The sequence below is a fragment of the Phyllobates terribilis genome, unplaced genomic scaffold (assembly GCF_046119375.1).
Source record: "Phyllobates terribilis strain yellow unplaced genomic scaffold, ASM4611937v1 Scaffold_2__4_contigs__length_985480577, whole genome shotgun sequence".
NCBI lineage: Eukaryota > Metazoa > Chordata > Amphibia > Anura > Dendrobatidae > Phyllobates > Phyllobates terribilis.
This window is the reverse complement of record NW_027362762.1, coordinates 870,954,097-870,976,952: the sequence shown is the minus strand read 5'-3', so window position 1 is coordinate 870,976,952 and position 22,856 is coordinate 870,954,097.

The window sequence follows — 22,856 nt, the reverse complement described above, 5'->3', positions numbered from 1 at the left end:
CAACTCGTGTTATCTGTAACATTTGTCAGCAAAAGCTAAGTAGAGGCCAAAAAATACATAGTTTGAGTACTTCATGCATGAACCGGCACATGGACATGAAGCATAAGTTGCAGTGGGAAGCTCAGTGTGCTACAATGCGGTCTAGCCGGCCGGGCCAACCACCGTCTGCCATATCTTGTGCATCCGCGGCCTCTTCATCCTCTGTGACTGGGGGGACAGCAGTCACACCTGTTTTGGGGCGCAGACCTGCCACCTCTTTACCCGCAACAGCCAGCGTGATTGGCAGGTCATCATTTTCTTTGGAGGTGGTAACACCAGCTGGTCTTGAGCGCTGTCCGACATCGATAGCACCACCTTTGGATCAAGGCAACCTAACATGTCCGCCTGCATCTTCCTCACAGACCGGCAGTTTGCCGGGGACACCCTTATCAACCCCGTCTAAGCACAATAGCCAGCCCTCGGTCCCTCAGATGTGGACAAGTAAAAGACCATTTCCTCCTAGCCATGAGAAAGCTAAGAGGTTGAATTTCACCATCTGCAAGCTCTTGGCTACAGAAATGCTGCCTTTCCGCCTGGTGGACACAGAGGATTTTCGAGACCTTATGTCCGTCTCAGTGCCCCAGTACCAGATGCCCAGTCGGCACTACTTCTCAAAGAAAGGTGTGCCTGCGCTCCACCAGCATGTCGCACACAACATCACCGCTTCTTTGAGAAACTCTGTGTGTGACAGGGTGCATTTCACCACAGACACTTGAACGAGTAGGCATGGACAGGGGCGTTACATGTCGCTGACTGGGCACTGGGTAACTATGGTGACAGCAGGACAAGGGGCTGCTGTCCAAGTCTTGCCGTCCCCACGAGTTGTGCGTCAATCCTCTTTATGTCATTTTTCCTCCACTGCTTCTGCCTCCTCAACCTCCTCTCGGTCTTCCACCTGCACCCAAAGCCTGTCTGGTCATGCCACAAGCTTTCTAACTGCGCAGAAGGGATCCTGCACACCTCCTTACTATGCTGGCAGTAGGGCTCAATGTCATCAGGCGGTTTTTACATTGAAATGTCTGGGAAATGTGAGTCACACAGCTGAGGAGTTGTGGTCAGCTCTGGAGAACCAATTTCATGAATGGTTGTCTCCACTGGACCTGAAACCAGGGAAGGCCGTGTGCGACAATGCTGCAAACCTGGGTGCGGCCCTTCGCCGGGGCAATGTCACACACGTGCCTTGTATGGCTCACGTGTTGAACCTGGTTGTCCAGCAATTTTTAGCCCACTATCCCAGACTATATGGCCTTCTGCAGAGGGCACGGTCGCTGTGTGCTCACTTCCGCCATTCGCATCCCGCAGCTCAGCGACTTACATCTCTACAGAAGTCGTTGGGCCTGCCACTTCACCGGCTAAAATGCGATGTGCCTACCCGGTGGAATTCAACTCTGCACATGTTGCAGCGACTGTGGCAGCACCGACAAGCCCTGGTGCAATACGTTCTGACGTATAGCCTGGGCCAACGAGATTCAGAGGTGGGGCAAATCACGCTGGAGGAGTGGTCTCAGATCAGGGACCTATGCACCCTTCTGCACAGTTTTGAAATGGCGACGAAGATGTTTAGTGCTGACGATGCCATTATCAGCATGACTATTCCGGTGATTTACATGCTGGAGCACATGTTAAACAGAATTCGGAGTCAGGTGGTGGCACAAGAGGAGGTGGAGGAAGTAGAGGAGGAGGAGTTGTATGCGGAAGGGCTAACATCTGCAAGGTCCAGACGGTCGGCAGCACCAGGGCGGCAGGCATGTGAGGGTGGGGGAGATGATTTTACCAGGGCGCATGGTAGCAGCCAAACTAGTGAGGAAGGTGCAGGAGCCCAGGAAGAAGTGGAGGACGAACTGATGGAAGACTCATCAGATGAGGGAGACCTTGATCACATTTCTGTTGTGCGAGGTTGGGGGGAGAGGACAGAGGAAGGAAGCATGATTGTTACCTCGCCACCAACACAACAGGGACTTGGTGCTCCTGGATGCGCAACACACATGAGTGCCTTCTTGCTGCACTACCTGCAACATGACCCTCGAAATGTGAGAATTAGAAATAATCCTGACTACTGGGTTGCCACACTGTTAGATCCCCGGTACAAAAGTAAATTTGCAGAAATTATTCCTGCCATAGAAAGGGATGCACGCATGCAGGAGTATCAGCAGAGACTGTTGCAGAATCTTACATGTGCTTTTCCACAAAATACCAGTGGTGCACGTAGTGAATCTCACAGTTCCAACTTGCCAACCGTGGTCTGTATGGAATTGTTCAATAAAGGGCCCAAAATTAAGATAACATAGATGGGAGAGGTCTCTATGAATAGGAATTCCTAAGTATTTGATACCCTGTGAGGGCCAGGCAAAGGGAAAGTTGGACTGGATGGAATCCTATATGGATTTAGGGAGGGAGACATCGAGGGCCTCAGACTTCGCTGCATTGATTTTAAAATTTTACCATGTAACAAAGTGATCTATTTCAGCCATAACAGCAGGGATGGATATATGTGATTGAGTGATATATACTAGGACATCATCAGCAAATAGAGAGCACTTGTACTCGGTGCCTCCCACCTCAATCCACCTAATATTGGGGTTATGGCGAATTGATGAGAGCAGGTGCTCCGTCACTAGGATGTATAAGAGAGGGGACAGAGGACATCCCTGCCTTGTCCCATTGGTGATTGTGAAAGGTGATGAAAATGTTCTGACGCACCCCCTGGGCCTTGGGACACCCGGAGCCGGACCCTTTTTGGTGGATGCTGGTGGTTGTAGTCTTCGTGGCGGCGATCCGGTTCCGTGGCTCAGGGCGGTCAAACCAGTGGCGGAACTATTTATGTGGTTTTGATGTTTAAATGTCCGACTACGCCACCCGTGGATTGCGGTCAGAGTGAACCGCCGCTACAGGGCAGACCGCTAAGGCTGGTGTTGTGGGTGCAGCAGAGCGTAGCATAACTCCCCACGGGAGGAGTATAGCCTCAGGGCAGTGTATGCGGAGGATGGGGGTGATGGTGCAGGGCAGCAGCAGTAACGACACGGAGTCAGTGATGCAGTTCAGGGCCTTTACTCACAGTTCTTATTATCCAGACCACGTCTGCAGGTAACAGCTGCCCACGTCGTACTGTGCTCACCAGGTGAGGGGCTCAGACAACTCCCAGATAACTTTGGAGCGCTTCACAGGACCCCCTTTGTGTGTCCTTTGTCTGGCCTTTCTTACCAACACTTCTGTCCGGCAGCCTCGGGCCTCCTCTTGGTAAACTTGGCGCCAGTTTCCCTGACCCTATGTGGTGCCTTCCTAGCGGGTGGAGCAAGGGGCTGCGCCACATAAAATGTCAGAGCCTCCGGTTTCTAGCTGAGGGTCGTTTCCTGCCTCCACTAGTTCGGGGACCGGTCTCCCCCTTTGGCCTGACCCCTCCACGCAGGTGGATTCGGGCGTGCGGTGGCGACTCGCCCGTCCGCACCCCTGGGATCCCTTCATTCCTCGTTCCTGGAGCCTTCTCCGCTCCTCTTCCTTCCTTCTCCCTCTTGCAGGCCTGGGCCTCTGTTACTAGGCCCGCCTCCGGAGCAGAGCTCATGCAGAGCCCCTGCTCCCTGCCACTTCTGCTCAGACTTCTCTGCACTGAACTAAGATGGTGCCCACCTTTTATACTCCCTTCTCAATGCACCCAGGAACTGCTTCCTCCCTGCTCCTGCACTGCAGGGTTCCCCTTCCTCAGTGTTCCCTCCCCCCACTCCAGCCAGGGACAGGGACTGTCGTGCCCATCTCAGGGGCATATTGGTCGCCCTGCCCCACGGCAATGTGGTGTAATGCATGCAGGTGTCGGGTCCTGATCCACACTCCATCCTTATCTGAGAGTGAGATATCACACCTCTGGGTGAGGTGCAATACGTCTGTAGCAACCGAGCCCTCGGTGCTACAGTTCCATTTATCTTCAGCCTAGGTGACGTATTGTGATACAGGGCCGTGATTTTGGCTATAAAAGGGTCCCCTAGACCCCTACCCCAAGCTTTTTAAGAGAATCATATATGGCGTGCCAGGAGACTCTATGGAATGCTTTCTCAGCATCCAACGAGAGTATCTACTTACAAATTTTTAACTGCATCTAGCCCAGGAAATACTTTGTGCCTAGTAGCAGTGTCTGCTAGTCAGCGGATTATCCCGGCTGTTAAGCAAGCTACACCACCTGTAGTTTGGACACTTAATTTTTTCAAAGGAAATGCTTCGGGACCACGGGATACTTAGTGAAGAGCATCAGGAGGCACCCCAAGGCATAGGGGCTGGGACTGGCACTAGGATGCCTTGCGGTGGACAGCCGAGCTCGATCCTTATAAAAGCTTTTTAACTGCAGCAGCTTTAGTGGACGCTACTGGAGCTGGAATTACGCGGCTGCTGGCATGAGACTTGCCCTCCAATAGATCCTTGTAAATGGATTTAAAGTGTATTCATTCAAATTAGAGGGACAATTTAAATTAAAAAGCTTAGAGCTGCCTCCACCACAGGGGGGCTCTCTCGACCCACCAGCGGACAGGCACCAGTATTGGGAGAGGGGGGCTGGCCGTCAGGGTTCACCGCGGCTCTGGCACAAACCCGGCGACACGGAGATGGCACGGGCAGGAGCGGACTGGCCGTCTCGGCTTCTCACTTTTTGGATTTTAGAAGGGCATGACATGCCTATATCTGTGTCTCCCCCTCCTTTTACTCCTCCACCTTTTTTCTTTTCGCATGACTATATGTACTTGTCACTTTTCCATGTGTTAGTTGTGTCTTCTGAGCAGTTTGTCAGCTTTTGGACACCTTTGAAGGTGTTTTCTATGTGTTTCTATGTGTTTTTGTTTGCCTGCCATTGGTTTTAACGGTGTTCGAAGGTGTTCGACGAACAGTTCGACGAACAGTTCGGCAAACACACGGGTGTTCGACGAACCGAACCGAACTCGAACACTACGGGGGTGGCTCAACACTAAGGGAGACCTTGATCACATTTCTGTTGTGCGAGGTTGGGGGGAGAGGACAGAGGAAGGAAGCATGATTGTTACCTCGCCACCAACACAACAGGGACTTGGTGCTCCTGGATGCGCAAGACACATGAGTGCCTTCTTGCTGCACTACCTGCAACATGACCCTCAAATTGTGAGAATTAGAAATAATCCTGACTACTGGGTTGCCACACTGTTAGATCCCCGGTACAAAAGTAAATTTGCAGAAATTATTCCTGCCATAGAAAGGGATGCACGCATGCAGGAGTATCAGCAGAGACTGTTGCAGAATCTTACATGTGCTTTTCCACAAAACACCAGTGGTGCACGTAGTGAATCTCACAGTTCCAACTTGCCAACCGTGGGACCGTCGAGTGTTCAGCACTCAAACCGTAACAGAAACACAGTATCTGCTGGTAACATCAATTTTGCGGAATCATTTCACCACTTTTTTAGCCCATTCTTTGCAAGGCCACATGAGACAAGAAGTCTGACACATAGTCAACGCCTAGAGACGATGGTACTGGAGTATCTCCAAGTAAACATTGAAGCCATGACTGTGTCACTGGACCCTTGCTCTTTTTGGGCTTCCAATCTGGATAAATGGCCGGAGCTAGCCACTTACCCCTTGGAGATCTTGTCATGCCCCGCAGCCAGCGTTCTGTCTGAACGTGTGTTCAGCGCTGCTGGTGGTGTGCTGACCGATAAGCGCACGCGGCTCTCCACTGATAATGTAGACAGACTCACGTTCATAAAGATGAACAAATCATGGATCCGAAATGACTTTTCTACCCCTGTGTCCTCCTGGGGAGAGTAAAAGCTTGATGATTGGTTAAAATCACCTCACCAACCGTTTTAAGCTTTCAAATTACTAATCATGTTTATCTGTATCTTGGCTGGAAAATAATTTGGGCTTTGTAGCAGTGTGCAGCACTGATTCTAATAGGCCATCTATACTAAGCTCCACCAGATTTAAAATTACTAATCATGTTCATCTGTATTTTGGCTGGAAAATAATTTGGGCTTTGTAGCAGTGTGCAGCACTGATTCTATTAGGCCATCTATACTAAGCTCCACCAGATTTAAAATTACTAATCATGTTTATCTGTATCTTGGCTGGAAAATAATTTGGGCTTTGTAGCAGTGTGCAGTACTGATTCTATTAGGCCATCTATACTAAGCTCCACCAGATTTGAAATTAATAATAATTTTTAGCTGCATCTAGCCCGGAAAATAATTTTGGGGCTCCGAGATGCGCAAGACACATAAGTGCCTTCTTGCTGCACTACCTGCAACATGACCCTCAGATTGTCAGAATTCAAAGTAATCCTGACTACTGGGTTGCCACACTCTTAGATCCCCCACACTCTTCGATCAACCTTTTCATTTTAATAAAGACCAAAAAAATGGTCATTTTTGAAATTATAAGCATTAGCAGGTTATTAGAAACTGAAATCAAACAGTTTTCAACTCAAAACTTTATTCTAGGTGATGTTACATTTGCACATAGGACCCCTTGTTCGAAAGGAGCTTCTGGACTCTCTCGTCCATTTAATTTGTCAGGTTTTGGATGGTTTCTGCTTCAATTGTTTTGCATGAGGACAGAATACCCTCCCAGAGCTGTTGCTTAGATGTGAACTGCCTCCTGCCATCATAGACACTCCTTATGATGATGCTCCAGAGGTTCTGAATGGGGTAGAGGTCAGGGGAGCATGGGGGTCACACCATAAGTTTGTCCCCTTTTATGCCCATATCAGCCAGAGATGCAGATGTGTTATGTGCAGCATGAGACGGTGCATTATCGTAAAAATGATCTTGCTGTGGAATACACGGTTCTTCTTCTTGAACCATGGCAGGAAGTGCTGTTTGAGAAACTCCACATAGATTATGGAGTTCATCTTTATCCCTTCAGGGATCTTAAAGGGGCCGACAATCTCTCTCCCCATGATTCCAGCCCAAAACATTACTCCACCTCCTCCTTGTTGGCGCTGTAGCCGTGTTTGCATGGGGTGTCCATCAACCAGCCATCCTCCACTCCATCCATCTGGACCATCGAGCGTTGCACGGCACTCATCCGTGAACAAAACAGTTTTGAAATCAGTCTTCATGTAATGTTTTGCCCACTGGAGCCGTTTCTGCTTGTGTGAAGTGGATAGAGGAGGTCGACAGGATGGCGTACGCACAGCTGCAAACCTCTGAAGGACCCTGCATCTTGTTGTTCGGGGGACGTTGGAGGCACCAGCAGCTTCAAAAACTTGTCGGCTGCTATGACAAGGTTTTTTGCCGCTGCTCTTTTAACCTGACGTAATTGCCTGTAGGAAAGAGTCCTCAATTTGCCCTTATCAGCACGCACACGTGTGTACTGTGAATCAGCTACATACTTCTTGATTGCCAAGACACTTCATCCTGATCATCGCACAATGTTGATTGTAGTCATGCCTTGACCTAAACACTTCACAATTTGTTGCTTCACAGCAGCCGACACATCCTTTTTCTTTCCCATTTTGGCAGAAAATGTAGGCTGCTTAATAATGTGGGACAGCCTTCTTAAGTAGTCTTGCCTTTCATTGGACACACCTGCCAAACTAATTAGCACAGGTGTCTGCAATTGCTTACAGTGATATAAAGAGCCCTGACACACATCACCATCAATGAGTTTAACTGACAAACAAGCAAATTCTTCCCTTATCACTCCTAAACACTTTTTGCATAATAATTTGGAACACAGTGTACATGTGCTTTTCCACAAAACACCAGTGGTTCACGTAGTGAATCTTACAGTTCTAACTTGCCAACCGTGGTCTGTATGGAGTTATTCAATAAAGGGCCCAAAATTAAGATAACATAGACGGGAGAGGTCTCTATGAATAGGAATTCCTAAGTATTTGATACCCTGTGAGGGCCAGGCAAAGGGAAAGTTGGACTGGATGGAATCCTGTATGGATTTGGGGAGGGAGACAACGAGGGCCTCAGACTTCGCTGCATTGATTTTAAAATTTGACCATGTAACAAAGTGATCTATTTCAGCCATAACAGCAGGGATGGATATATGTGATTGAGTGATATATACTAGGACATCATCAGCAAATAGAGAGCACTTGTACTCGGTGCCTCCCACCTCAATCCACCTAATATTGGGGTTATGGCGAATTGATGAGAGCAGGTGCTCCGTCACTAGGATGTATAAGAGAGGGGACAGAGGACATCCCTGCCTTGTCCCATTGGTGATTATGAAAGGTGATGAAAATGTTCTGACGCGCCCCCTGGGCCTTGGGACACCCGGAGCGGGACCCTTTTTGGTGGATGCTGGTGGTTGTAGTGTCCGTGGCGGCGACCCGGTTCCGTGGCTCAGGGTGGTCAAACCAGTGGCGGAACTATTTATGTGGTTTTGATGTTTAAATGTCCGACTACGCCACCCGAGGATTGCGGTCAGAGTGAACCGCCGCTGCAGGGCAGACCGCTGAGGCTGGTGTTGTGGGTGCAGCAGAGCGTAGCATAACTCCCCACGGGAGGAGTATAGCCTCAGGGCAGTGTATGCGGGGGATGGGGGTGATGGTGCAGGGCAGCAGCAGTAACGACACGGAGTCAGTGATGCAGTCCAGGGCCTTTACTCACAGTTCTTATTATCCAGACCACTTCTGCAGGTAACGGCTGCCCACGTCGTACTGTGCTCACCAGGTGAGGGGCTCAGACAACTCCCAGATAACTTTGGAGCGCTTCACAGGACCCCCTTTGTGTGTCCTTTGTCTGGCCTTTCTTACCAACCCTTCTGTCCGGCTGCCTCGGGCCTCCTCTTGGTAAACTTGGCACCAGTTTCCCTGACCCTATGTGGTGCCTTCATAGCGGGTGTAGCGAGGAGCTGCGCCACATAAAATGTCACAGCCTCCGGTTTCTAGCTGAGGGTCATTTCCCGCCTCCACTAGTTTCGGGGACCGGCTCCCCCTTTGGCCTGACCCCTCCACGCAGGTGGATTCGGGCGTGCGGTGGCGACTTGCCCGTCCGCACCCCTGGGATCCCTTTGTTCCTCATTCCTGGAGCATTCTCCGCTCCTCTTCCTTCCTCCTCCCTCTTCCAGGCCTGGGCCTCTGTTACTAGGCCCGCCTCCGGAGCAGAGCTCATGCAGAGCCCCTGCTCCCTGTCACTTCTGCTCAGACTTCTCTGCACTGAACTAAGATGGTGCCCACCTTTTATACTCCCTTCTCAATGCACCCAGGAACTGCTTCCTCCCTGCTCCTGCACTACAGGGTTCCCCTTCCTCAGTGTTCCCTCCCCCCACTCCAGCCAGGGACAGGGACTGTCGTGCCCATCTCAGGGGCATATTGGTCGCCCTGCCCCACGGCAATGTGGTGTAATGCATGCAGGTGTCGGGTCCTGATCCACACTCCATCCTTACCTGAGAGTGAGATATCTCACCTCTGGGTGAGGTGCAATACCTCTGTAGCAACCGAGCCTTCAGGGTGCTACAGTTCCATTTATCTTCAGCCTAGGTGACGTATTGCGATACAGGGCCATGATTTTGGCTATAAAAGGGTCCCCTAGACCCCTACCCCAAGCTTTTTAAGAGAATAATATATGGCGTGCCAGGAGACTCTATGGAATGCTTTCTCAGCATCCAACGAGAGTATCTAATTACAAATTTTTAACTGCATCTAGCCCAGGAAATACTTTGCGCCTAGTAGCAGTGTCTGCTAGTCAGCGGATTATCCCGGCTGTTAAGCAAGCTACACCACCTGTAGTTTGGACACTTAATTTTTTCAAAGGAAATGCTTCGGGACCACGGGATACTCAGTGAAGAGCATCAGGAGGCACCCCGAGGCATAGGGGCTGGGACTGGCGGTGGGATGCCTTGCGGTGGACAGCCGAGCTCTATCCTTATAAAAGCTTTTTAACTGCAGCAGCTTTAGTGGACGCTACTGGAGCTGGAATTACGCGGCTGCAGGCATGAGACTTGCCCTCCAATAGATCCTTGTAAAAGGATTTAAAGTGTATTCATTCAAAGTAGAGAGACAATTTAAATTAAAAAGCTTAGAGCTGCCTCCACCACAGGGGGGCTCGCTCGACCCACCAGCGGACAGGCACCAGTATTGGGAGAGGGGGGCTGGCCGTCAGGGTCCACCGCGGCTCTGGCACAAACCCGGCGACACGAAGGTGGCACGGGCAGGAACGGACTGGCCGTGTCGGCTTCTCACTTTTTGGATTTTAGAAGGGCATGACATGCCTATATCTGTGTCTCCCCCTCCTTTTACTCCTCCACTTCTTTTCTTTTCGCATGACTATATGTACTTGTCACTTTTCCATGTGTTAGTTATGTCTTCTCAGCAGTTTGTCAGCTTTTGGACACCTTTGAAGGTGTTTTCTATGTGTTTCTATGTGTTTTTGTTTGCCTGCCATTGGTTTTAACGGTGTTCGAAGGTGTTCGACGAACAGTTCGACGAACACACGGGTGTTCGACGAACCGAACCGAACACGAACACTACGGCGGTGGCTCAACACTAATTGAGAGGAGTCGGAGGTTTGGCTTACTGACTCCACAGCCCTGCCTACTGTACCCCACCTCAACTCCCAGGGTAAAGTATGGTAACCCCAACACAGTATAATCCCCCAACTGTGACCCCCACACAGCCTTCCATGCAGTATAGTGGGCCTACATACAGTATAATGGCCCCCACACCTCTCCACACTCCCACTGAGTATAATGCACTCCCCATGGTCCTCCATACAGTATAATGCACTCGCTATGGTCCTCCACACAGTATAATGCACTCGCCATGGTCCTCCACACAGTATAATGCACTCGACATGGTCCTCCACACAGTATAATGCACTCGACATGGTCCTCCACACAGTATAATGCACTCGACATGGTCCTCCACACAGTATAATGCACTCAACATGGTCCTCCACACAGTATAATGCACTCGCCATGGTCCTCCACGCAGTATAATGCACTCGCCATGGTCCTGCACGCAGTATAATACACTCCCCATGGTCCTCCACACAGTATAATGCACTCTCCATGGTCCTCCACACAGTATAATGCACTCGCCATGGTCCTCCACACTGTATAATGCACTCGACATGGTCCTCCACACAGTATAATGCACTCGAAATGGTCCTCCACACAGTATAATGCACTCGACATGATCCTCCACACAGTATAATGCACTCGCCATGGTCTTTCACGCAGTATAATGCACTCGCCATGGTCCTCCACACAGTATAATGCACTCCCCATGGTCCTGCACACAGTATAATGCAATCCCCATGGTCCTCCACACAGTATAATGAACTCCCCATGGTCCTCCACACAGTATAATGCGCTCCCCATGGTTCTGTACACAGTATAATGAACTCCCATGGTCCTCCACACAGTATAATGAACTCCCCATGGTTCTGTATGCAGTATAATGCAGCCCCCCATAGGGTAAAAGGCAGCCCCCACCATAGGGTAAAATGCAGCCCCAGTCCTCCAGTACTATCAGTACTCACTGATTTACAAAAATAAATAAATACATACTTACCGCTCCTCGTTCCCCGCTGCTTCAGTCTCTGCAGCGCGTCTCTGTCATCACCTCAGCAGCTGCCAGCTCTACTGTCTGACACAGCATGGAGCGTCATCACGCCGTTGCCTCAGAAGCAGAGGAGGAATGATGGGAGAGAGAGTCACATGACATTCCCTCCTCCATCATTGCTTTCAACCAGGGCCGGCTCCAGGTTTTCGTGAGCCCCGGGCGAAAGAGTCTCAGTGGCCCCTTTAATACATACAGCATTCATGATGCACAGATACGGCGGAGAAATGTAGGTATACAACACAGGGCAAAGGCTGCCCCCTCATCCTTCACATATGCAAACATGCACGCACACAGCACGCAGACATGCACACACACAGTACACAGACATGCTCGCACACACACAGTACGCAGACATGCTCGTACACGGTACGCAGACATGCAGATGGTACACATACACAGATACGTACATATTTGAACACATTCTTAAAACACATAAAACAGACATAAATATATATATACACACTGACATACACACAATGCACATTAGAAATATATTTAATATGGGGACTGGGGAATCTGGTGGCAAGCCTCACTTACCTGCCCCTTGTCCTGTGTCCAGTCCAGCTGTGCAGGGCCGCCGGCATGTCTAATGGCCATCACAGGCTCTGGACCATCAGAGGGGCCCACTCGCCGTCGGGGCCCAGACCGCTCCCCCAGCATGTCCATAGAGATGACCTCCGGCAGTGTTTGATTGCCGGCACTTAATCGGGGCCCCCCTCCTGCACCCTCTGCTCCGCCGGCGCTGCTTAATTGCCGCCACTTCATCAGGGCCCCCCCTCGGGGCCTCCCTTTATCAAGGTCCCCCACGGGATCTCCCTTTATCAAGGACCCCCACGGGGCCTCCCTTTATCAAGGACCCCCACGGGGCCTCCCTTTATCAAGGACCCCCACGGGGCCTCCCTTTATCAAGGACCCCCACGGGGCCTCCCTTCATCAGGGACCCCACAGGGTCTCTCTTCAACAGGGACCCCCTCGGTGCCTCCCTTCAACAGGGACCCTCTTGGGGCCTCCCTTCAACAGTGCCCCCCCTCCATCAGGGCCTCCCTTCAACAGGGCCCCCCCTCCATCCGGGCCCCCCTCCTGCACCCCCCGCTCCGCTGTTTGATTGCCGCCGCCCGCCGACACTGATTTCAGACATGGCCGCGTGCAGTGCACTGTGCGGCTGTGTCTGCTAGTAATGACGTGGCAGGGGCAACACAAGCCCAATTAAAGGCGCAGTGTCGCCCCTGCTGTCATTACTACAAGATACAGCCGCACAGCGCATGGCAATGTCTGAACACAGTGGCGGTGGGCGGCGGCGGCAATCAAACAGCGGAGCGGGGGTTGCAGAAGGGGGGTGACTGCTATCGGGCCCCCCCGGCTCACGGGCCCCGTAGCAGTCGCGTGGCCTGCCGCCATTGGCGGTACACCACTGGCCACTGGGTGTCAGCTGATTCCAGGAACGGTCCCAACACTTTAACCCCTCAAGATGCTGCGATTGAAATCGATCGCAGCAATTAGGGAGCCAGGGAGAGGGAGGAAGCCCCTCTGCCTTTGGATTGGCGCCCCCACGACGTTGTGGTGGAGGGGAGCGATCGTTGCTATGGTGACCCAATGTCACATCATGACGACATCCGGGTCACCAGACCTAGCGCTGGCAGTTTGCTCCTCCACTCCTATACTATACAAGCGATCATGCTGAAAAAAGTGAAAATCCCATAGTGGGACAAAGTAAAAAAGTAAAAAAAAGGGAAAAAAATTGTAAATATAGTACCTATAAATAAATATTTTTATGGAAAAAAAAATTACACATATTTGGTATCACTGTATCTGGAACGACCCGACCTATAAAACTCTTCCACTAGTTAACCCCTTTAGTGAACACCGTAAAAAACTACATAAAAAACAAGGCAAAAAACTATGCTTTATCATCATACCGCCGAACAAAAAAGGAATAAAACGCGATCAAAAAGACAAATCTAAATAAACGTGGTACCACTGAAAACGTCATCTTGTCCTGCAAAAATCAAGCTGCCATACAGCTCCATTAGCTGAAAAATATAAAAGTTATAGCTCTCAAAATAAAGTGATGCAAAATAATTAGTTATTCTATAAAATAGTTTTTATTATGTAAAAGCGAAAAAACATAAAAAAATACAAATGTGGTACCAATGTAATCATACTGACCCGAAGAATAAAACAGCCTTATCAATTTTACCACACGTGGAAAGACATAAAAAAAAACAATTCCTAAATTTTTAGTTTTTGTTCATTCTACCTCCCAAAAATCGGAATAGAAAGCAATCAAAAAATGTCATGTGCCCGAAAATGGAACCAATAAAAACATCAACTCATCCTGCAGAAAATAAGCCCTAGCATGACTTTGTCGGCCAAAATATGGAAAAATTATATCTCTCAAGGTATGGTGATGCAAAAACTTTCATCTTTTAGTGTGTGACAGAAGCCAAACATAAAAACCAGATATAAATCTGGTATCTCTGTAATTTCATCAACCCAAAGAATAAAGTCGTCTAATCACTTATGTCATGCGAGGAACGGCGTAAAAAATAAATAAAACCAATTCTTCACCTTCTGTTGATTTGTTCATTCTGCCTCCCAAAGATTGCAGTAAGGCTCGGCGCACATCTATTCTGTGTTCTGCGTTGAGAGCTTACACTGGGGTTTCCGTGTAAATCTCTGAAATACGTGATTCAGACGGAATCCCCGGCAGATTTCCTATAATGATGTAGATGGAGTCATTGTGGATGCTGTCTGGCCTGTAATCCAGCGGTGTCTGTCTTTTTAGGCTTGCATAATAGCATGGTCCGCCACAGTTTTGTGCATGTCTTAAAAAAGGACATCGCTGAACAGTACCCAGACAGAGTCCAGAGTAACTCTGCTGCCTCATTGTAGTGAATGGATCCCTCGGGGGTTTCATCTGAATCAAGTCACTCAGAGATTTAGATGCAAACCCCGATGTTAGTGCTCAGTGTAGAGCACAGGATAAATGTGTTCCCAAACATTATGTAAAATGTTCCTAACAAAAGCTTTAAATCAATCCACAAAAAGGCCCCCACTCAGGTCCATCATCTATCAATGGAAATATAGGGGGCTTCCACGTTACTGGTAGTACAAAGGCTCTGGAAAAACGAAATGGCTCCTCACACCCCAAAAGAAATCCAGTGAATTCTGTGCTTCCAAATGCAAATGCTGTCCCCCCTTCTGAACCCCAGTGTGCCTAAACTGCAGTTAGCGTCCACATGTTCGGCATTTCTGTAGCGATGAGAGCCCGCCTAATTTACGGGTGCATGTCTCCAGAAGCATGAGGTAGGCATAACATACTGGTCACTACAACGTACTGGTCAGTACAATGGAAGTTTGCAATTTTCACTCAGAAATATCCACGGCTGCTTGTTTCTGGAAAACATCTATGTGTCAAAATCTTCACTACACCTGTAGATAAATTCCCAAAGGGTTATAATTTCCAAAATGGGGTCACTTGAGGGGCTTTGTGTGTGGAGTCTGCAAACTATTCTAGAAAATAGAAGAGGAAAATAGCGCTCTGTCCCTCCCGAGTCTCGCCGTGTGGTTAAGCAGTACCGTACAGACACATATTGGGTATTTCTACAGTCAGCAGAAATTGTGTAACAAATTTTGGTGCAATTTTTACCCATTTTCCCATGTGAAAATGTAAAATCTGGAGCTAAAACAAAATTTTGGTTGTAAAAATGTAATTATTTTTTCTTCTTAGTTCAATGGTATAAAATTCTGTGACCCACCTGTGGTGTCGATATGATCACTGTACCCGTAAATTAATTAATTGAGAGGTGTAGTTTGTAAAATAGGGTCACTTATGGGGAGGTTCTGCTGATCTAGCACCCCTCAAACCAGTCCAGCAAAAGAACTCCAATATGACGCTGCTTCTTTTCTGAGCTTATTTTTCGACCATAAATGTAATATCGGCGTACTCAGAAGAAATTGCACAACAAATTTTGGGGTCCATTTTCTTTTGCTTTTCCCCATTAAAATGAAAACATTTGGGCCTAAAATAACTTAGTTTGTGGGAAAAATATTTTTTTTCATTTTCACAGATCAACACAAAATTCTGTGAAGCACCTGTGGGTTCAAGGTGCTCACTACACGTCTAAATAAATTCATTGAGGGGTCTAGTTTCCAAAATGGAATCACTTGTGGGGGTTTTCTACTGTTTAGACACAACATGTGCTCTCCAAACATGACATGACACTCGCAGGCCATTCCATCAAAGTCTGCGTTCCAAAACGTCACTCTTTCCTTTCTAAGCCCTGCCATGTGCCCTAACAGTAGTTTTCCCTAAATATGGGGTATCTGCATACTCAGCAGAAATTGCACAACAAATTTTAGGGTCCATTTTCTCCTGTTACCTTTGTGAAAATAAAAAATTTGGGGCTAAATACATTTTTGTGGGAAAAATTTGATTTTTTTTTATTTTCACAGCTCAATATTATAAACTTCTGTAAAGCACCTGGGGGTTCAAGGTGCTCAACACCCATCTACAAAAGTTCCCTGATGAGTCTAGCCTCCAAAATGGTCACTTGTGGGGGTTTCGAATTTTTAGGCACATCAGGGGTTCTGCAAACGCGACATGGCGTCCGCTAATTATTCCAGCAAATTTTAAATTCAAAAAGTCAAATGGCACTCCTTCCCTTCCGAGGCTTGCCGTGCGCCTGCCCAAACAGTGGTTTTCCCCCTTATATGGGGTATCGGCGTGCTCAGGAGAAATTACATAACACATTTTTGGGCCCATTTTCTCTGTTACCCTTGTGAAAGTAAAAAAAAATTGAGTCTAAAGTAACATTTTTGTGAAAAAAGTTAAATGTTTATTTTTTCCTTCCGCATTCCATTAATTCCTGTGAACTTATTGAATGTGGTTTTGAATAGAGATGAGCGAACATGTTCAGAAAATGTTAATGTTTTTTCAAATTCGGCACAGACAATGCACATTCAGATTCGTAATCGGACACCCGAGCTTTTTTACTCAAAGTCGGCAACTTTTGAACAAAGTACGGTAAATGATCACGTTAACACTTATGCATTGTTTAGGACTTTGGTTAGGATAGTGGTGCTGTATGATGAGCGGGGGGTGACGTGTTTGATGAGGGGAGGGGGTGGGGAGAGGTCAGAGTAGCGTCAGACTATTAATCTTAATATTTTTTTTTTCTTAACTTAATGTGTGGAAATTCCGGCAAGCCAATCAGGGCGCAGGAACCATCCACAAAGTCCAAACACAAGAACTTGTGTCATTGGCTGCTGAAGTCACATGTCCCTCTACATATAAACAGTGGACATGTTGTTTTAGCACCATTTTGTCAGTGTAACAGCACAGAGAGACTGCTACTAAGTAGTCAAATAGTGAGATAATTAGCTAGGTGTTAGCTGTTTGTACTACAGATAGTTTAGATAGAAAGGATCCTGTGTGGTGGGAAATCGACCTTTCAGCAGATCAATAGTTTCTGCTATTAGTGTGGTCTAGACAGAGACACCAATCCACATTTCAGCAGAGAACTCTGTTGTGCTGATATTGTGCTCAATGCAGGAGTACGCATTTGAAACTCTAATTTTTTTCTGTTCCTACCATGCTACATAAAGCAGGCCAAATCTTAGCTTGTAATTCTTGTGCGCTGAGATTGAGGTGTATCCAGGGCTCCACAGTAAAAATTCAATTTTTTTACTGTTTCTACCATGCTGCATAAAGCAGACCACACCTCAGCTTTCAATTCTTTAGTGCTGATATTCTGCTCCAACCAGGGGTTGACATTCTAAAATCTAAATTAGTACTGTTACTACCGTGCTACAGAAATTAGGCCACATTTGCGCTTTTAATTCTTTGGTGTTGATATTCTGCTTCATCCAGAAGTTCACATTGCTAAATGTCAATATTTTCTGTTACTACCGTGCTAAAGAAACTAGACCAAATTTCAGTTTTTAATTCTTTGGTGCTGATATTCTGCTCCAGCCAAGGGTTCACATTACTAAATCTCAATAGTTTCTGTTACTACTGTGCTACATAAATGTAACGCAAGGTGTGGGAAAGACTAAGTGCAGCACAAAGGGATGAGGGGAAGGGAGCCCAATAGCTTAGCTTGAGCCAACTTCAGAGAGATAACACACACACATCCTCTTTGCTCCAGAGAGGAGGAAAGCAGACTACACTCGCTCCAAGCTTTCACAGGGAAACATGTGAATATCACCGACGCTGCCCTGCAGTAAAGTGAGACTATTTAAACATCTAGGCAAGGGTGCCAATTAGTGTTGAGCCACCCCCGTAGTGTTCGAGTTCGGTTCGGTTCGTCGAACACCCGTGTGTTCGCCGAACTGTTCGTCGAACTGTTCGTCGAACACCTTCGAACACCGTTAAAACCAATGGCAGGCAAACAAAAACACATAGAAACACATAGAAAACACCTTCAAAGGTGTCCAAAAGCTGACAAACTGCTCAGAAGACACAACTAACACATGGAAAAGTGACAAGTACATATAGTCATGCGAAAAGAAAAGAGGTGGAGGAGTAAAAGGAGGGGGGGACACAGATATAGGCATGTCATGCCCTTCTAAAATCCAAAAAGTGAGAAGCCGAGACGGCCAGTCCGCTCCTGCCCGTGCCACCTCCGTGTCGCCGGGTTTGTGCCAGAGCCGTGGTGAACCCTGACGGCCAGCCCCCCTCTCCCAATACTGGTGCCTGTCCGCTGGTGGGTCGAGAGAGCCCCCCTGTGGTGGAGGCAGCTCTAAGCTTTTTAATTTAAATTGTCCCTCTAATTTGAATGAATACACTTTAAATCCATTTACAAGGATCTATTGGAGGGCAAGTCTCATGCCAGCAGCCGCGTAATTCCAGCTCCAGTAGCGTCCACTAAAGCTGCTGCAGTTAAAAAGCTTTTATAAGGATCGAGCTCGGCTGTCCACCGCAAGGCATCCTAGTGCCAGTCCCAGCCCCTATGCCTTGGGGTGCCTCCTGATGCTCTTCACTAAGTATCCCGTGGTCCCGAAGCATTTCCTTTGAAAAAATTAAGTGTCCAAACTACAGGTGGTGTAGCTTGCTTAACAGCCGGGATAATCCGCTGACTAGCAGACACTGCTACTAGGCACAAAGTATTTCCTGGGCTAGATGCAGTTAAAAATTTGTAAGTAGATACTCTCGTTGGATGCTGAGAAAGCATTCCATAGAGTCTCCTGGCACGCCATATATGATTCTCTTAAAAAGCTTGGGGTAGGGGTCTAGGGGACCCTTTTATAGCCAAAATCACGGCCCTGTATCACAATACGTCACCTAGGCTGAAGATAAATGGAACTGTAGCACCGAGGGCTCGGTTGCTACAGACGTATTGCACCTCACCCAGAGGTGTGATATCTCACTCTCAGATAAGGATGGAGTGTGGATCAGGACCCGACACCTGCATGCATTACACCACATTGCCGTGGGGCAGGGCGACCAATATGCCCCTGAGATGGGCACGACAGTCCCTGTCCCTGGCTGGAGTGGGGGGAGGGAACACTGAGGAAGGGGAACCCTGCAGTGCAGGAGCAGGGAGGAAGCAGTTCCTGGGTGCATTGAGAAGGGAGTATAAAAGGTGGGCACCATCTTAGTTCAGTGCAGAGAAGTCTGAGCAGAAGTGGCAGGGAGCAAGGGCTCTGCATGAGCTCTGCTCCGGAGGCGGGCCTAGTAACAGAGGCCCAGGCCTGCAAGAGGGAGAAGGAAGGAAGAGGAGCGGAGAAGGCTCCAGGAACGAGGAATGAAGGGATCCCAGGGGTGCGGACGGGCGAGTCACCACCGCACGCCCGAATCCACCTGCGTGGAGGGGTCAGGCCAAAGGGGGAGACCGGTCCCCGAACTAGTGGAGGCAGGAAACGACCCTCAGCTAGAAACCGGAGGCTCTGACATTTTATGTGGCGCAGCCCCTTGCTCCACCCGCTAGGAAGGCACCACATAGGGTCAGGGAAACTGGCGCCAAGTTTACCAAGAGGAGGCCCGAGGCAGCCGGACAGAAGTGTTGGTAAGAAAGGCCAGACAAAGGACACACAAAGGGGGTCCTGTGAAGCGCTCCAAAGTTATCTGGGAGTTGTCTGAGCCCCTCACCTGGTGAGCACAGTACGACGTGGGCAGCCGTTACCTGCAGACGTGGTCTGGATAATAAGAACTGTGAGTAAAGGCCCTGAACTGCATCACTGACTCCGTGTCGTTACTGCTGCTGCCCTGCACCATCACCCCCATCCTCCGCATACACTGCCCTGAGGCTATACTCCTCCCGTGGGGAGTTATGCTACGCTCTGCTGCACCCACAACACCAGCCTTAGCGGTCTGCCCTGTAGCGGCGGTTCACTCTGACCGCAATCCACGGGTGGCGTAGTCGGACATTTAAACATCAAAACCACATAAATAGTTCCGCCACTGGTTTGACCGCCCTGAGCCACGGAACCGGATCGCCGCCACGAAGACTACAACCACCAGCATCCACCAAAAAGGGTCCGGCTCCGGGTGTCCCAAGGCCCAGGGGGTGCGTCAGAACATTTTCATCACCTTTCACAATCACCAATGGGACAAGGCAGGGATGTCCTCTGTCCCCTCTCTTATACATCCTAGTGACGGAGCACCTGCTCTCATCAATTCGCCATAACCCCAATATTAGGTGGATTGAGGTGGGAGGCACCGAGTACAAGTGCTCTCTATTTGCTGATGATGTCCTAGTATATATCACTCAATCACATATATCCATCCCTGCTGTTATGGCTGAAATAGATCACTTTGTTACATGGTAAAATTTTAAAATCAATGCAGCGAAGTCTGAGGCCCTCGATGTCTCCCTCCCTAAATCCATATAGGATTCCATCCAGTCCAACTTTCCCTTTGCCTGGCCCTCACAGGGTATCAAATACTTAGGAATTCCTATTCATAGAGACCTCTCCCATCTATGTTATCTTAATTTTGGGCCCTTTATTGAACAATTCCATACAGACCACGGTTGGCAAGTTAGAACTGTAAGATTCACTACGTGAACCACTGGTGTTTTGTGGAAAAGCACATGTACACCGCGTTCCAAATTATTATGCAAAAAGTGTTTAGGAGTGATAAGGGAAGAATTTGTTTGTTTGTCAGTTAAACTCATTGATGGTGATGTGTGTCAGGGCTCTTTATATCACTGTAAGCAATTGCAGACACCTGTGCTAATTAGTTTGGCAGGTGTGTCCAATGAAAGGCAAGACTACTTAAGAAGGCTCTCTCACATTATTAAGCAGCCTACCTTTTCTGCCAAAATGGGAAAGAAAAAGGATGTGTCGGCTGCTGAGAAGCAACAAATTGTGGAGTGTTTAGGTCAAGGCATGACTACAATCAACATTGTGCGATGATCAGGATGAAGTGTCTTGGCAATCAAGAAGTATGTAGCTGATTCACAGTACACACGTGTGCGTGCTGATAAGGGCAAATTGAGGACTCTTTCCTACAGGCAATTACGTCAGGTTGAAAGAGCAGCGGCAAAAAAGCCTTGTCATAGCAGCAGACAAGTTTTTGAAGCTGCTTGTGCCTCCAACGTCCCCCGAACAACAAGATGCAGGGTCCTTCAGAGGTTTGCAGCTGTGCATACGCCATCCTGTCGACCTCCTCTATCCACTTCACACAAGCAGAAACGGCTCCAGTGGGCCAAACATTACATGAAGACTGATTTCAAAACTGTTTTGTTCACGGATGAGTGCCGTGCAGCGCTCGATGGTCCAGATGGATGGAGTGGAGGATGGCTGGTTGATGGACACCCCACGCAAACACGGCTACAGCGCCAACAAGGAGGAGGTGGAGTAATGTTTTGGGCTGGAATCATGGGGAGAGAGATTGTCGGCCCCTTTAGGATCCCTGAAGGCGCTAAAGATGAACTCCATAATGTATGTGGATTTTCTCAAACAGCACTTCCTGCCATGGTTCAAGAAGAAGAACCGTGTATTTCACAGCAAGATCATTTTTCTGCATGATAATGCACCATCTCATGCTGCACATAAAACATCTGCATCTCTGGCTGATATGGGCATAAAAGGGGACAAACTTATGGTGTGACCCCCATGCTCCCCTGACCTCTACCCCATTCAGAACCTTTGGAGCATCATTAAAAGGAGTGTCTATGATGGCGGGAGGCAGTTCACATCTAAGCAACAGCTCTGGGAGGGTATTCTGTCCTCATGCAAAACAATTGAAGCAGAAACCATCCAAAACCTGACAAATTCAATGGACGAGAGAGTTCAGAAGCTCCTTTCGAACAAGGGGTCCTATGTGAAAATGTAACATCACCTAGAATAAAGTTTTGAGTTGAAAACTGTTTGATTTCAGTTTCTAACAACCTGCTAATGCTTATAATTTCAAAAATGACCATTTTTTTGGTCTTTATTAAAATGAAAAGGTTGATCGAAAAGTTTGGGGGATCTAAGAGTGTGGCAACCCAGTAGTCATGATTACTTCGAATTCTGACAATATGAGGGTCATGCTGCAGGTAGTGCAGCAAGAAGGCACTTATGTGTCTTGCGCATCTCGGAGCCCCAAAATTATTTTCCGGGCTAGATGCAGCTAAAAATTATTTTTAATTTTAAATCTGGTGAAGCTTTAGTATAGATGGCCTAATAGGATCAGTGCTGCACACTGCTACAAAGCCCAAATTATTTTCCAGTCAAGATACAGATAAACATGATTAGTAATTTGAAAGCTTAAAACGGTTGGTAGGGTGATTTTAACCAATCATCAAGCTTTTACTCTCCCCAGGATGACACAGGGGTAGAAAAGTCATTTCGGATCCATGATTTGTTCATCTTTATGAACGTGAGTCTGTCTACATTATCAGTGGAGAGCCGCGTGCGCTTATCTGTCAGCACACCACCAGCAGCGCTGAACACACGTTCAGACAGAACGCTGGCTGCGGGGCATGACAAGATCTCCAAGGCGTAAGTGGCTAGCTCCGGCCATTTATCCAGATTGGAAGCCCAAAAAGAGCAAGGGTCCAGTGACACAGTCGTGGCTTCAATGTTTACTTGGAGATACTCCTGTACCATCGTCTCTAGGCGTTGACTATGTGTCAGACTTCTTGTCTCCTGTGGCCTTGCAAAGGATGGGCTAAAAAAGTGGTGAAATGATTCCGCAAAATTGATGTTACCAGCAGATACTGTGGTTCTGTTACGGTTTGAGTGCTGAACACTTGACGGTCCCACGGTTGGCAAGTTGGAACTGTGAGATTCACTACGTGCACCACTGGTATTTTGTGGAAAAGCACATGTAAGATTCTGCAACAGTCTCTGCTGA